This window comes from Humulus lupulus, chromosome 2 (genome assembly GCF_963169125.1).
Source record: "Humulus lupulus chromosome 2, drHumLupu1.1, whole genome shotgun sequence".
Taxonomy (NCBI): domain Eukaryota; kingdom Viridiplantae; phylum Streptophyta; class Magnoliopsida; order Rosales; family Cannabaceae; genus Humulus; species Humulus lupulus.
In genome coordinates, this window is record NC_084794.1 from 33929735 (window position 1) to 33938235 (window position 8501).

The following is an 8501-nucleotide window of genomic DNA, read 5'->3' on the forward strand; positions in this document are numbered from 1 at the left end:
AATTACAAAAATGCCCTTAGAATGAAAAGTGGACCCACATGCATGCATTTATCATCATATAATAATATAATTCACATAAACATGCATATAATCATTTAATGGCATAATAAATCAATTATGGCCCTCCCGACCTACTAATCCGACCATTAAACCTTATTAGGGATTTTGGGGCATTATAGCAGCAAAATCAATACTCTAGAATAGCTCATGAAGACCTCAATATTCACTTGGCAACTTGCTTAGAGATTTGTGACACGATCAAGATCAATGGGGTCACGACAGATACTATTCGGTTGAAGCTCTTTTCTTTTGTTGAGGGACAGAGCCCAAGCTTGGTTTCAGCCTATACCCCCCGGGAAATGGAACTACCTGAGAGGATATGGCACAAAAATTCCTCACAAAATTTTTCCCGCCTTCTAAAATTTCACAACTAAGGGTTGAGATCACTCCATTTAGGCAGATGGAATCCAAGCAATTATATGAGGGATGGGATAGATTTAAGGAGATGCTCAGAAAATGTCCTCATCATGACATAGATGATTGGTTTCAGATTCAACTATTCTATAATGGGCTAAATGGTCCAACAAGATCACATATTGATGCCGCATCAGGCGGAACAATTTTATGAAAGACACTGGCGGAGGCATTAATTCTATTTGAGGATATGGCCATGAATAGTTGTCAATGGCAGAGTGAGAGATTGACGGTTAATAAGGCAGCTGGGGTTTTTGAAGTATATCAAATAACATCACTGATGGCGCAAGTGTCTACTTTGAATAATCAGATTAAGGGTCTCACTAAAAATAAAGTAACAAGTAGTCAAGAAATAGTGAATGTGGCACAAGCTTCTAGTTCGAATGGGTTGGTGGATGAACAATGTCAATATGTCAACTGAAACTACAACTTTAGGCCCATCTACAACTTGCCTACTTATTACCAACTACAACAATGTCAATACTAACTACTACTACTACTACTACTACTACTACTACTACTACTACTACTACTACTACTACTACTACTACTATCTAGCTAGTTAAGTAAATATTCTGGGACTCTACACTAGGACCACATTTTCAAACGTTGTAGAAACTGAGCATGATTCATCCCTTAACCTCTTGACTAGCCTTTGAACATTTTTGACCTAGTCTTAAGCACCTGTTGAACGAATATTCAAATATTTTTGCAATTAATACTCATTATTTTTATTCAAGCTAAAAGGAGATATTTTCACTCCTTGAACTCTATAAATAGGACCTAGTACCTAGCCATTTTTCTCATTCTTCAAGCTGTGTTCAAAGCCTTCAAGCTGCTAGGGTTACTATAGAGTGATACACTTGGGTTTGGGATGAAAGCTTTATCATCTTAAGCTTTATAAAAACTTGGGAAGTGAGATATAGTGTGTTTTCAATATCGAGGTGTAGATCGGTTCTAGTACATCCAAAGGTATTCTTATTCTTAAGCTCATTTCTATATTGTTCTTTAATTTTCTTTACTCAAGTCCTAACTCGTTGTTTTCGATTCTTGGTTACGTATTTAAGTTCTTTGAACTTAAGGTTTCTTTTCGATAAGCTTCTTCTTGGTGGTTTAGTTCTCTTCTTTGTCATCTTTTTTCTTTAGAAATACTCACCATTCTTATTGTTGGTTTTAGGAGTGTTCCAAATCTCGTCCTTGTTCTCAAATATCCCGGTGTTGGTAAGGAAAATAGGATAGATTTTTATGTGATTTTTATGTTTTGATATATTTATGCTATGATATATGTATGATAGTTTTTTTTATTCCTTGAATACATAATTTGTTTAGATAACAAGCATATAATTTGTTTAGACAACAAGTATATAATTTGTTTAGATAACAAGTCCCAATAATATATATTCCTTGGGTATATGATTTGTTTAGATAATGAGCCCCATAAATTTATATGACTTGTTTAGATAACCAGCCCCGTAAATTTATGGGCATATGATTGCCTAGCTAGCAAGCTCCAAGAAGTATGATGGCTATTGTAATACATGTTTTTATAATCATATATTTTATAGTAAATGTTTATGCTTATTTGTGTTAGTAGATTTTCCTTGCTGGGCATTAGGCTCACTCCTTTATTTTTTTTATGTGATGCAGGAAAATAAATATGGTGGCGGAATGATTCTTGGTAGCTTGGCTTATGTATTAAGGATGAAGGGATTCAATGGACTGTGTGACGATTCGAGGACGACGTTATTTTTAGTCTCTTAAAATTGTGTTTTTATGTATTTTCCACATTTAGCTTTGTAAACAACTTCATTTAATTTAAAGTTATTGTTTTATTTTAAAAACAATGGGATCCCATATCGCTTATTTATGTATTTCAATATTTACTTTGGAGTTTTTAATAAAGTTATGAATATTCCTTATGTATGTTTTCTCAAAATAGTGGCTATGTCTAGTAGTTTTAATGGTCCAAGGTCTTAGAAATAGTTGAGTCATTACAAATTTGTATTTTTGGGATTTTATAAAAACCCTTGTGGGAACTATGATTCTATGTGGAAGGTTATTGTGAAGCTTTGTTGTTGAAAGGGTAAAATTGGAATGTTAATGCTTAGAGATTTCGCCCAACATGTTTATAGGCTTAGTTTTATCTTTCTTTCTTATGTTGCTTTGTTGAATATATGTTTTAGGGTTCTTGTTATTTTGAATTTTGAATAATCATGCTTATGAATTTGAGAGATTGTTATGTTTTTATAGGAACATGATAAGATTTGTGGTATAATGTTGATATTGACACTAAGCATGTTATTGGCACTAATTCTCTTAATGATTTGAATAAAGAAACATGGTGAGTTTGAATGATAAATCTTGCTATTGAACTCTATGTGTAATTCGGCCTAGGGTATCTTAAATGGTTTTCAGATTTTGGTTTTGGCTTCTTGTTTTATTTTAGTTATGGGCATGTAATAATTGTGATATTTTATGTTTTTATTATGTTGCAAAGAATTTCACATGAGCATACATTATGGTTAGGTTTGTTTTGACTTTTGTTGTTGGTTTTGTATGATTAAATGTATTATTTGATTGTTCAAGTACCGAAACATGTTAGGGTGACTTGATCAAAAGGGTGTTAAAAAGGATGCATGAGTTGTAGAAACATGCTAGGTTATGTGTTAACATGATTAAAGGTGCAATTAGACAAATATGTACTTGCTGTTTGTTTTTATTTATGTGATGGTGATGATAAATCAATGATTTTAAAATGCACAAGAGAAGCCTCAAAGTGATGTTTTGATTTTATATAAACAAAAAACATTCAATTTCACATGTTAATGGGGTTTTTTTTATCAAAATAAACACATGCAGGCTTTTTTTTATATTTTGTGAAAGAAAATATGGTTTTAATTCAATTATGTGATTCTAATTAAATAAAATGCTTGCTGGAATTTTTGGTTTATTAAGAGAAAATGTCTTTTAATTAATATAAGTAAAACATATACTCAAATAAATTAAGTCTTAGATTTTATATGTGAAAAATGTGATTTTTCAACACTTTAAATATGTATTTTCACCCTTATAAATATGCAATATTTTTATGATGAGTAAAATTATTTTTTTTCTAAAATTTATCAAGAAGTTCACTTAGTAATTATAAGTAACAACAATTTTGTCACATTCTTTTATTTTTTATTTAATAATAAATAGGATTATTATTTCATGAGAAATTAAAAAAAGGCTAATGAATTATTTTATAAAGTTAGATTTTTGTAATAAAGTATTTGAATGGCAAATATGTGGTTAAAAGAAATGGAGAAGTATTAATTAAGTGGTAAATAAATTATGTTGATGATGAGTTTTTCACTAATATGATGATGAGGGCAACTAGCACACAACCGCATAAATCTCTCCCAATATTCATACAAAGACTCCCTTGTATGGTTCCTTATACCGCATATCTCTTTCCTAATGCTTCCAACTTTAGATGCTAGAAAATATCGTTCCAAGAACATAGTCTTCATACCATTCTAGGTTTCAACAGTGCTAGGTGGAAGATAGTACAACCACTCCTTAGATGTATCCTTCAAGAAGAAAGGAAAGCTCGCAACTTAATTTTGTTCTTCAGTCACTGCAATAGGTTTCATGTAAGAACAAACAATATGAAACTCCTTCAAATGTTTATTCGGGTCCTCACTGGCCAACCCATGGAAATAGGGAAATAAGTGAATGAGGCTCGACTTCAACTCAAAGTTGACATCCAAAGGTGGATACTGGATGCAAAGCGGTTACTGGTCGAGATCCTGCGCTGCCAACTCTTTCAACATCCTTTGCGAGGCCATAGATCTATAGGATTGAACTAAATTGTCAGAATCAAATTTGTTGTTAGACGGTAATGGCTCTTTAACAGACTCTACACATTGATAATGACTCTAAAAGAGTGGATTATCACTGATAATTTTGGAAGAGTGTGACACGGACGATGCCTCAAGATAATCTTTGATTTTTTGTAGTCGATCTTGTGTATCATCTTCACCAGACATATACACCTGACAATTCCATGGTAAAAACTAATTAATTGCAAACAAATAAATTTGAATAATAAAGTGAATAACAATAGTCCCCAATAACGACGCCAAAAATTTGATCGATGCTGTGTCAAATTTAATTATTATTTTCTTTTCAGTATTACCAATTATATCAGTATAACAGTAAATACGAGTCAAACCCATGAGAACTACATTCAAATTATTATTAAAAAATGAATCACAAAAATCAAAGAATGGATTTTTTTTTCTCAAGTTGACATTTAAATAACATAAACAAAAAAGCAATAATGCGTTGATATTACGATTTAAAGAAACAGTTAAGAGTTATTCTCCACACTCCACAATCATTGAAGACCAACAATAATAAATATTATTATGATTTTCAAATTAAATTATTAACCTTGTAGATAACGATGAAGAAGTAAATTATCTCAATCTCCCAATTACAATTAGTCAAGGCGAAGTGCTCAATAATTAAATCTTTATACCAAGCAATAGATCCATGAAGCATGTGATCTATTTAACCTAGGAATAACTTTAATTTCTGTGGAGAAAGGCTAATCTAAGCAACAATATAATTTAGCATATAATTCATTTAACCTAGGTTCTAAACTTCATCACAATCAATAATACCTATGACAATACTATTAATTATCACACACACTTAGAACCCTAAACTATTAGGTGAGTAGTAATTCTAAGATGATAATAGAACAATGAAACATCCTAATTAGTTGGCCATCTAACAAGATATCACATAATCCATAACATCAATCATGGAAGAATATAAGCAATTTATCATTGGAGAAATCAAGAAATAACATTAATTATTAGAAATCAAGAATTCATGTGTTTGGGTTTTGAAATAACCCATAACCTAAAAGAAGATTACTCCATAATTAAAAACATAACCAATAACATAATCATAATTGGAATTAATGAGTTTTAAAGAGAAGAAGGAAAAACTAGTTTGATGTAGGAAATATTGTTGTCCTCTCCTCTTCTCTGTTCTTCTAATCTCTAGAATTCGTGATTAAAAACTAATGAAAACGTTAGCCCTAAAACTTTTTATAATCATCTTAACAATCTAATTAAAAATAACAATAAAAACTGAAATCGCATTGACTGACCGCGGCCTGGAAAAGTAGTTGTTGCGGCGAGTGTGCTTGATGCTTGAGAAAAACCACCTTAAGCCGTAGCCTGGAAAAGTAGTGACCACGGCCAGTGCACGTATTCTCTTAAAAATTCATATTTTGGCAGCTAACTGAAGAAGTACTCGCTGCTGCCAAAACTTGTTGTTTCCAAAATCCTAATTCCTTGTAATTAGGTTGCGGCCACCACTTCTTTGAGCCACAACGAACGCTCCAAATTTCACTTCACTTGATTTTGTAAGCCTCTACTCAAGCTTCATTCACCGTAACATCACCATATATGCTTAGAGACTTCAAAACACATTATAATTACATCCCAACTTCATCTTGCAACTCCTTTATTTTTGCCTATAAAATTCTTAAACCAAAATTGCATCAAATATATCAATGTTATCAAAAAAAATTACAACTTAGTTTAAATATCGAAAAATTACAAAATGAAACTGAAATCTCTTAAAACACAAAATTATCATCATCCAAATACGAAAGAACTTGCAAAATATATATAACAATGAACTTATCAGAAGGTGACGAGTTCTATGAGGAAGACTATCCTTAGCCCATGGACGTGGAGAATCCACTAGAAGTGGTGGCGCTCCGTGGCCAGGTGGCCTCCCAACAACAAAAAGTTCATGCCCAGGAAGGGAATATCACCGACTTACATGAGATGGTTAACACCATGAGGCCTGTTCTTGCGACTCAAGGCCTGCGAGTGGACCCCCATGGCAAAGTACCACCAAGGCATCCTGTTGGCATGCCACCTGCGCACCACGCCGGAGTGCCATCTGTCAATCCAATGGGCATGCCTCTCGAGCACCCCACTGGTGTGGCGCAAGATACGCTAGCTGGCATGCCACCTACACCCCTATCTGGAGCTAGAGCCCCACCTGCACTACAAGACCGTGGAAAAGGAAAAGTAGACAAAGACCCTACTCAAGGCGGAATAGAACTTGTCAGGCTTCTGAGCCTATTCAACGCCTAAGGCAGGCCAATGATGACGAGGGGCATGGTGCTCAAGGAAAATGCCAGGCTGCGAGCATCCACGGATCCTAGGGCATTCCGCCCAGGCGTGCTTCGACAGATTGTGTCAGGCTTGGAGGTGGTGTCCTGCCGGCACCTCGCCAGCCTCATAGAAACCCTGACCAAGGGGCCAGTAGGAAAAGTGTCTCCGCCCACCGAGGACAAAGAATTAGTGTCTCGATCAATAAGTAATACGATGACTCCGAGTGGGAAAAAGAAATAGGATACCGCGACGATGGTGGTCACCACCAAGCACAACCTGACCTGCGAGATGACTTGAATGCCCGCAGGGGCAGGGCAGCTCCTGAGGACGATCCTAGATGACCTTAATGCTCGGAGGAGTAAGCACCCAGCACAAAGTGCCAATAAAAATCGCGACCCTCTCCGCGCAAAATTGGAGAGTTTGAAAATGATAATGCTGAAGTTGGTTTAGAGACAAGGTCATGACTCATATTCGAAAGATGGGATGGGGAGCCTTGTGCTCCCCACATTGTGGAAGCCCCACTACCTCGAGGCTTCAAAATACCAATAATCGATTCGTACAGTGGAGGCACGGATCCCACCTATCGTCTCTCAAAGTTTAATAGATTGATGTCAGTCCATCGCATCTTCAAGGATGCCAAGTACAACATTTTCTTGTTGAACTTGACGGGAGCAAAAGATGAATGGTTCAAGAAGCTCCGAACAGGATCCATTCACTCCTGGCACCAACTCTCCTCCTCATTTCAAAGACAATTCATAGCTGCACGGAAGGTGAATTTTGAGATCAATGCTTTGGCCAAAATAAAGCAGGGACCGCTTGAAACCCTTAATGCCTACATCAAATGTTTTAAGGAAGAAGCAGTCAGGACCAAGATGGTCGATGATGGCCAACAAACTGATGGACCTACAACCTTCCATCTTAGCAAGTTCACCACTATGGGATGACCTCTAACAAAGAGGATGCCACAGGCTCGAAGACTTCATACGTTGAGCCTAAGAGTAAATCAACTGGGACAACGCCAATAATGGAGCATTCGGAGGACTGGTCCCTTACCCCACTCCATTGTTTCCAAATTCCATGGCTCCAAGAACCTATTACACACCATACACTCTAGCCTAAACGAGTTTTATGAGCACTCCATAGTTCAGCCTTGCTGTTCAACCTGTTGGTTGCAATACCATGCCAAATGTTGGTTTTAGTTCCGCCCCGACAGGCTATGTGTAACGTCCTGCGTTTTCGGGTACCTTAAAATGACTCGGGTCGAGATTTTTTCCCCGGGTTAAGAATATTATTTTTAATAATATTATATTTTGTTCGGAAATCATTCCATGAGTTATTCCTATCCAAATTATGAATTTTTTGATTTAAAAGTCAAGATAAGACTTTCAGTCCTGGACCGACACAAAAAACCCTGATCGGGTAAAAATCTCGAAAAATAAAATGAAAAACTATGGCAAATATATCTTGGGCATAAAATACATTCATAAAAATTAAAGTTTGGTAAAAAAATAATAAACCTAAGAGAAAATGGAAATTTTAGGGCATTTTATGTTAATGCTTAATTTTGCCGAAATGAGGAATTTTATTCCATGAATGGAGCTTAGGTTAAATTTTATAATGTGGCTAATTAAATTAAATTCGAGAGACATTTAATTTTGATTATTTAATGTTAAGTTTGTGATTAAAACTTAATAAGAGTGAAAAATGTATCAAAAGTCAATTTGGACTTTTCTTCTTATGAAATATTGATGCACCTTTACAAAATATATATATATATATAAATGGATATATATAGGATAAGGTGGCCAGCCATGTGAAGAATTAAATGGGGGTAAC

General features: G+C 35.0%; 1 non-coding gene across 1 annotated transcript; it reads right to left on the reverse strand.

The window, feature by feature from the left end:
- Positions 1–427: 427 nt before the first annotated feature.
- LOC133820306 (small nucleolar RNA R71) lies at positions 428–534 on the reverse strand. The gene has a single exon (XR_009886724.1). It is a non-coding gene; the product is annotated as a small nucleolar RNA R71 (small nucleolar RNA).
- Between the last annotated feature and the right edge of the window lie 7967 nt (positions 535–8501).